Below are 6,609 nucleotides of genomic sequence, written 5' to 3' on the forward strand. Positions count from 1 at the left end.
TAATAGCTGCCTTAGTGGAAAGTTGCCTATTGGATAAACTCCCAGACTGACAATTACAGGGCCACCCAGAGGATTCAGGGGACCCGAGGCAAAGCAATTTCAGGGGCCCCTTCCGTAAAAAAAATATGTTGCAATACTATAGTAACATGTATTTGGAAGTGTAAAAAATAACTAGTGAAATACATTCAAAAATTAATTTGTAATAATTTGAAAATACACTAAATGCATTATTTAAAAACATAAAATGCTTTAATGGTATGTAAACATTTGCCATTACATGATGGGCTGTTCCTGGGTGATGGTGATTGTTGATGCCAATGGGCTGTCGCTGCCTGGGGGTGGTGCTGCTGTTGCCCAGGGCTGGGTGGGGAGCTGGGCTCTGGGTTGGGGGGTGCTTGGCTCACAGGGGCCGGGCTCAGGGCTGTGGGGAGATGGGGTCGGGGGGTGTCATGGTATAATTCCCCACTCTGAACCTTAGCATCCAAAAGATGGGGTACCAGCATGAATTCCTCTAAGCTCAGTTACCAGCTTAGTACTTGTAGCGCTGCCACCAACCAGGAATTCCAGTGCCTGGTACACTCTGGTCCCCCCAAAAACTTGCCCGGGAATCCCCAAGACCCAGTCCCTCTGGATCTTACCACAAGGAAAGTAAACCCTTTCCCTCACCATTGCCTCTCCCAGGCTTCCCCTCCCTGGGTTACCCTGGAAGATCACTGTGATTCAAACTCCTTGACTCTAAAGCAGAGAGGAAAATGCACCTTTCCCCCTCCTCTCTCTCCCCCTCCCAGACTCTCCCTGAGAGAGAAAGTAATCCTAACACAGAGAGAAAATTAACCTCTCTCTCCCTCTTCCCTCCTTTCTCCCCACCAGTTCCCTGGTGGATCCAGACCCAGTCCCCTGGGGTCTCACTAGAATAAAAAACAACAATCAGGTTCTTAAACAAGAGAAGCTTTTAATTAAAGAAAGAAAAAAAAAGTAAAAATTATCTTTGTAAATTTAAAATGGAATAGGTACAGGGTCTTTCAGCTATGGACACTGGGAATACCCTCCCAGCCTAGGTATACAAGTACAAATTAAAATCCTTTCAGCAAAATGCAAATTTGAACTCCTTCCAGCCAAATACACATTTGCAAATAAAGAAAACAAGCATAAGCCTAACTAGCCTTATCACCTAGTCCTTACTATTTTGAATCTATAAGAACCTGTATCAGGGAGATTGGAGAGAAACCTGGTTGCACATCTGGTCCCTCTGAGCCCTCAGAGTGAACAACAACCAAAAACTAACAGCACACACAAAAACTTCCCTCCCTCAAGATTTGAAAGTATCCTGTCCCCTGATTGGTCCTCTGGTCAGGTGACAGCCTGGCTCACTGATCTTGTTAACCCTTTACAGGCAAAAGAGAGATGAAGTACTTCTGTTCTATTAACTCTTACTTATCTGTTTATGACAGGGGCTGTCCGGCTCAGAGGGGCTGGGCTCGGAGCTGGGGGTCAGGGCCGTGGGGAGGATGGGGTCGGGGGTGCCCAGCTCAGAGGGGCTGAGGTCAGGGGGGTGCCCGTCTCTGACCCCGGCCCCTTACCATTCCGCTTACCCCATCTCCCGGACAGCGCTGCAGCGGCATGGTGTTCCAGCAGTGCCTGAGTTCCTGCTGCTCGGCTGCAGCTTGCAGCCCCACCCCCTTGCCAGCTGAGACACCGGGGTATTGCGGGGACATGGAGACAGGAGGAAGAGCCTCCGACATACTTGTGGGGGCCCCAGCGGGGCCCGGGGAAAATTGCCCCACTTGCTCTCCCTCGGGCAGCCCTGACTCTGGGAGCCCTTTTCTCCGCTGCTGCAGCCTGGACTCGGCTCCAGGGGACTCCGCCTCCCTCCCTCCTTCTGCAGCTCCTCACACACTCTGGGAGCCCCTTTTGCCGCTGCCATGACCCGGGCTCAGTAAGAGGGACTTCTGGAAGTCCATTGCTTCTTGTCCTATCCTCAGAGGTTAAGGAGAACAATTTTTCTCCCTCCTACCTCCTTGCAGTAACCTTTTATGTACTTCAAAACCGTTATGAATGAAGGATATCAAAAAAGTTACAAAACAATTAAGAATTTTAAAAGAAAGGATTGGCCTTTTAACATTGCTGACATATGTTTGCTGTATATGTATGTGCTTCAACTCTTCTCTGATCAAATCTCATCTCTGAACCCTAACATGCAGTATAACCACAGTATAACAGCAGAACAAATGTGAAGAAGAACAACTTCCAAAAGAAAAATGCTATAATGTTAGAATGAAGAGAGAGATTTTGGGTGGTCCCAAGAGGTTCTCAAGACCTCAGTGTCCCTGAAGGAAAGTGCCCAGGTGACAATCCAGAAAATCTTCCAAAGCATTTCCTGCTGCTTTTGCAAAAAAAAAAAAATCTCTCCTATGCCACTTGAGGTGGGACTTTCATTCAGAGATTCCAACCTAGACTCATCAGCAAGTTGGGCATCTGCAGACATGTTTGATTGCGATGATAGGAAATGGGATTCTCCCACCAGGAAGAAAGGCCCCGGGGGGGGGGGGGGAAGGATAGTTTAGTGGTTTGAACATCGGCCTGTTAAACCTGGCATTGTGAGCTCAATCCTTGAGGGGGGCCCTTTAGGGATCTGGGGCAAAAATCTGTCTAGGGATTGGTCCAGCTTTGAGTAGGGGGTTGGACTAGATGACCTCCTGAGGTTCCTTCCAACCCTGATATTCTATAACCTAGAGCTTAGGAGCATGAAAATGAAGAGATAGCAATTATTTCCTAACAGAGAAGCAGTTCAGCCTCAGTGCTGGCAAGAGAATCCAAGTAGAATTACAAAATTTTCAATTATAAGACAAACTCACAAAATAGTTTGGAAACCAAAATTTTTAGAAATACGATCTGAAATCTATTGATATTTTACCCATCATGTGAAATGAGATGCAGTGGAATTTTAAAAGATGTTGCTACTATTTATGTGTGACAGGATATTTATGGAAGTCAATTTTTTATTTATTGCTCTTATTTATGTATTTTACAAATATATTTATTTATAAATAAAGTATTATTTTATACAAAATGGCAACCTATACTGGTAGTGGTTTGTATTAAATACCTGTTTTACCAAATAGTAAATAAATGAAGAACGAGAACAGAAAAAAACCTGTAATTGTCCAGCCTTAAAGCCCCAGTTCCACAGAGTACATATGCATGTGACTAACAAAGTCTATGACCCAGTGCACTGATGTTAGTGCTTCCAGTTGAGAACATATATAAATACATTGATGAATCAGTGTCCCAGTTTGCAGTACTTCCATATTAAAAACAACAATTACTGAATGATCATTAGACTTTCCGTTCTAACAGACCACGCACCACACCTGAACATGGCCCCCTTTTCTTCTTCTCTCTTTCATCAGGTTACATTTCCCTCAGAAAACTTCTTGTTGTGGATGTGTAATGTAGGAGATGGTCATGTTGGAAGAGGCCAGATTGGTGCCCTCCTCCCTAGTAACCCAGATTGCAGGCACACCTTAACACACACCAATTACAGTAGTTTGTAATTAGCATGCCCAGACCCCATCAATCTGGTATGTGTGCACTCACATACAAACTTGATTTGATTTTGGTGGGAAGAAGAGGGTATGTATCCAGAACCTACCCACAATACATTTACAAGCACTGCTCCTCAATATTAAGCCTGTGCTCAAATGAACTTTTCTCAGGTTTGTGATCCCTCCCACCCCATCTCATTATCTGTATGTGCTCCCAGACTAACTTCATTCTTGGATGTACACCACAAACAAAATTTCATGTCAATTATGAGACTAGGAATAGGCCATTCAAATTAGGATTATCAATGTTCTCCCCTCCCTCAATCTCTGAAATTCAGCCCCCTGTTTGGCGGACTACATCAGTCAGTTACTAACCAGGAACAATACCAAATTCTTCTGAAAAAAGTCTAAAAAAAAAAAAAAAAAAGAAGAAGCTTGTTGGACTCCCTGGCTTTGCAAGCTGAACCCTCTGCATGCCTGCTCCCCATCAGGAGGAAAAGAAAGGACAAGGAAAAGAAAAAAGACTCCCGGGCTTCGCAGGCTCCCAAAAGGAAAAATGTGTCCTTTTAAAATCCTGAGCCCCGTGCTTCTGGTTCAAAATGATCCGACTACTCTGCAACCATGTCAAGGCTGATTCCCCACTCTGGCAGTTTGACCTTGGATTGGTAATGCTGCAACCACTTCTGGGCTCTCACAGGGGTTCTGCACTTGAGTGGTGGCAGCGTTACCAACCCAAGGTCAAACTTGCGGCCCTCGGCGGGCCGGGCCCCCCGCTGGCCTTGTATCAGTTATATCCAAACACTGAGTTGGTAAATTTTCCTATCGGCCATCGAAAGGGGAGAAGGTTGCATTTGGATGTTGGCAGCATTTACCAAGCCCCAGTCAGAGAGAAGCTGTAAGCTTTGAGTGTAATACAAGCCTGGAGTAGCAAATATTAATCATTAAAATCCTTGCAGGCCGCCATCTTCTGAGCTCAGAGTGACAGAGTGACGATTACCTGTCCTGAGGGCCTCAGCAAAAGCACACCCCCATTTACCACCAACTAATTATTATTGCAGTACTCTGGGAAACTAAGCAACACACAGTATTAATATATGACAGTAAGGCTCACATGCAACATAACAATATGAATAAAGCACCTCTTTGTCACATCTCCCCCCTCCAAGACCAAACTGAGCGGGACCACTTTCCATGAAAATGCGTCGGCGCTCACCTGAACGTGGACCACCTTTATGTTATAAACCTGAAGCTGGAGACTCCACCTCAGGAGCTTTACTTTGGCCTCTTTCATCTGCTGTAGCCACATTAGGGGCGAATGCTCAGTGTACACAGTGAAGCGTCACCCAAATAGATGGCTGCAGCTTTTTAAGGGCCCACACCATGGCCATACATTCCTTTTCTATGGGTGCAGAATCCTGCTTCCCAGGCAGCAGCTTTCTGCTCAGGTACACAATGGGATGTGTCAGTCCATTTCTGTCAACCTACATTAGCATTGCACCCAGCCCTTTTTCTGAGGCATCCAGGAACACCATAAAGGGCTTGTCAAAATCCAGGTTTACCAGCACCAGGCCCTTGACCAGAGAGCCTCCTTCAGAGCACCGAGAGCCCTCTAGCACTGCTCAGTTCAGACCACCTTCAGTTCAGTAATTGGGGTGACTATGGAGCTAAAGTGGGGCACAAACCTCCGGTAGTAGCCTACCATCCCAACGAAAGCCTGGACCTGCTTTTTAGTCTCAGGAGCGGGCCAATATCTCATCACCTCCACCTGGGCCGGCACTGGCTTTAGATACTGCCCCCCACCTTGTGGCCCAGGTATGACACCTCCAACATCCCCATCTTGCACTTCCCAGCATTTCTAGTCAGACCTGCATCCCAGAGCCAGTCTGGCACTTGTTTATCCTGGCTCACATGACTACAAATGCCGAGATTATCAATATATGCCAGGGCAAAATTCTCCATCCCCTTGAGTAACTGGTCCACCAGTGTAAAAAGGGGATGCTGAATGCTCCAAGGTCAGACCCAGGAAGGTCAAAGCTGTGTAAACTTCTTGCCCTGGAGACAGTATGCTCAAAGGAGAAGAGGCTCCCCCAGAATCCTGACTGGCTTCATATGGAGTGGTTCCAGAGCATTGCCCGGTGACTGCATGACAACGGGTGGCAGTGGTGGGATCAAACTGCACCCCGTGGACAGAGCATCCTGCAGTAAGTGACTGGGGAGCAATAAAACAAAGGGAGATTAGCAAGAGATGTGCATGCTGGAGTCTCCGAGAGGTGCGGCTTAACCCCCGAGAGAGAGTGGACACCCAAGAAGGGCTGTCGCACTGAAGGGGTTCCTCCCAGGGCTCGTGGGGAGCTGAGAGAGCACAGGCCTGTGAGTCCATGAACCCTTAGGAACAGCATGGAGATGGTCTATAACCATCTCCTTAAGAAGGACATACAGCTGTGCAGAGAGAGGGCTGCGCATTGAAAAAAGTTCACCAGGGCTCAGCTAATTGCCCAGTTGGAAGAGAATTATCGCTGTAAGGAACCTACTCCTGAGCCAGCTGGAGCTGCAGGAGAGGCTGTGGGAGCAGTCAGGCAGCCCCAGAATTCACCTACCCGACCAGCAAGGGGCCTTCCTCACCGAGTTCCCCATTGGTGGAGCTGAGATAGTTGCCTCAGTTTAAGACATGTTTAAGGTTATGTTTAAGCCTCTGACTTTACACAGCATAATGCTAGACTTGATGCCTAGCAACCAACTATCTCACGCAAAGAGAGACTTTTAACTAATTTAACCTTTTAAGAACATGAACCTAAATCTGTCAAGTGTTATCAAGAAACCAAGATTTTTAATAAGTGGATGTAAAGAGAAACACAGGAAGAATTAAACTACCAAAACTTAAACCTGCTGCAGTATGTATCTTATTTGATAGCATACAGATGATGAAGTGGACTAAGCAGTAATAGTGGCAAACCTCAACACTACTTAGTCACAGCAGGAAGTTAAACAGCCTCAGTTTAAGGAAGTGATGATAAAGATGCCTTCCTCTCAGCCTTTGAGAAGGCCTGCAATGTGCACCAGGTTG

Source organism: Gopherus flavomarginatus, chromosome 2 (genome assembly GCF_025201925.1).
Source record: "Gopherus flavomarginatus isolate rGopFla2 chromosome 2, rGopFla2.mat.asm, whole genome shotgun sequence".
Taxonomy (NCBI): Eukaryota; Metazoa; Chordata; order Testudines; family Testudinidae; genus Gopherus; species Gopherus flavomarginatus.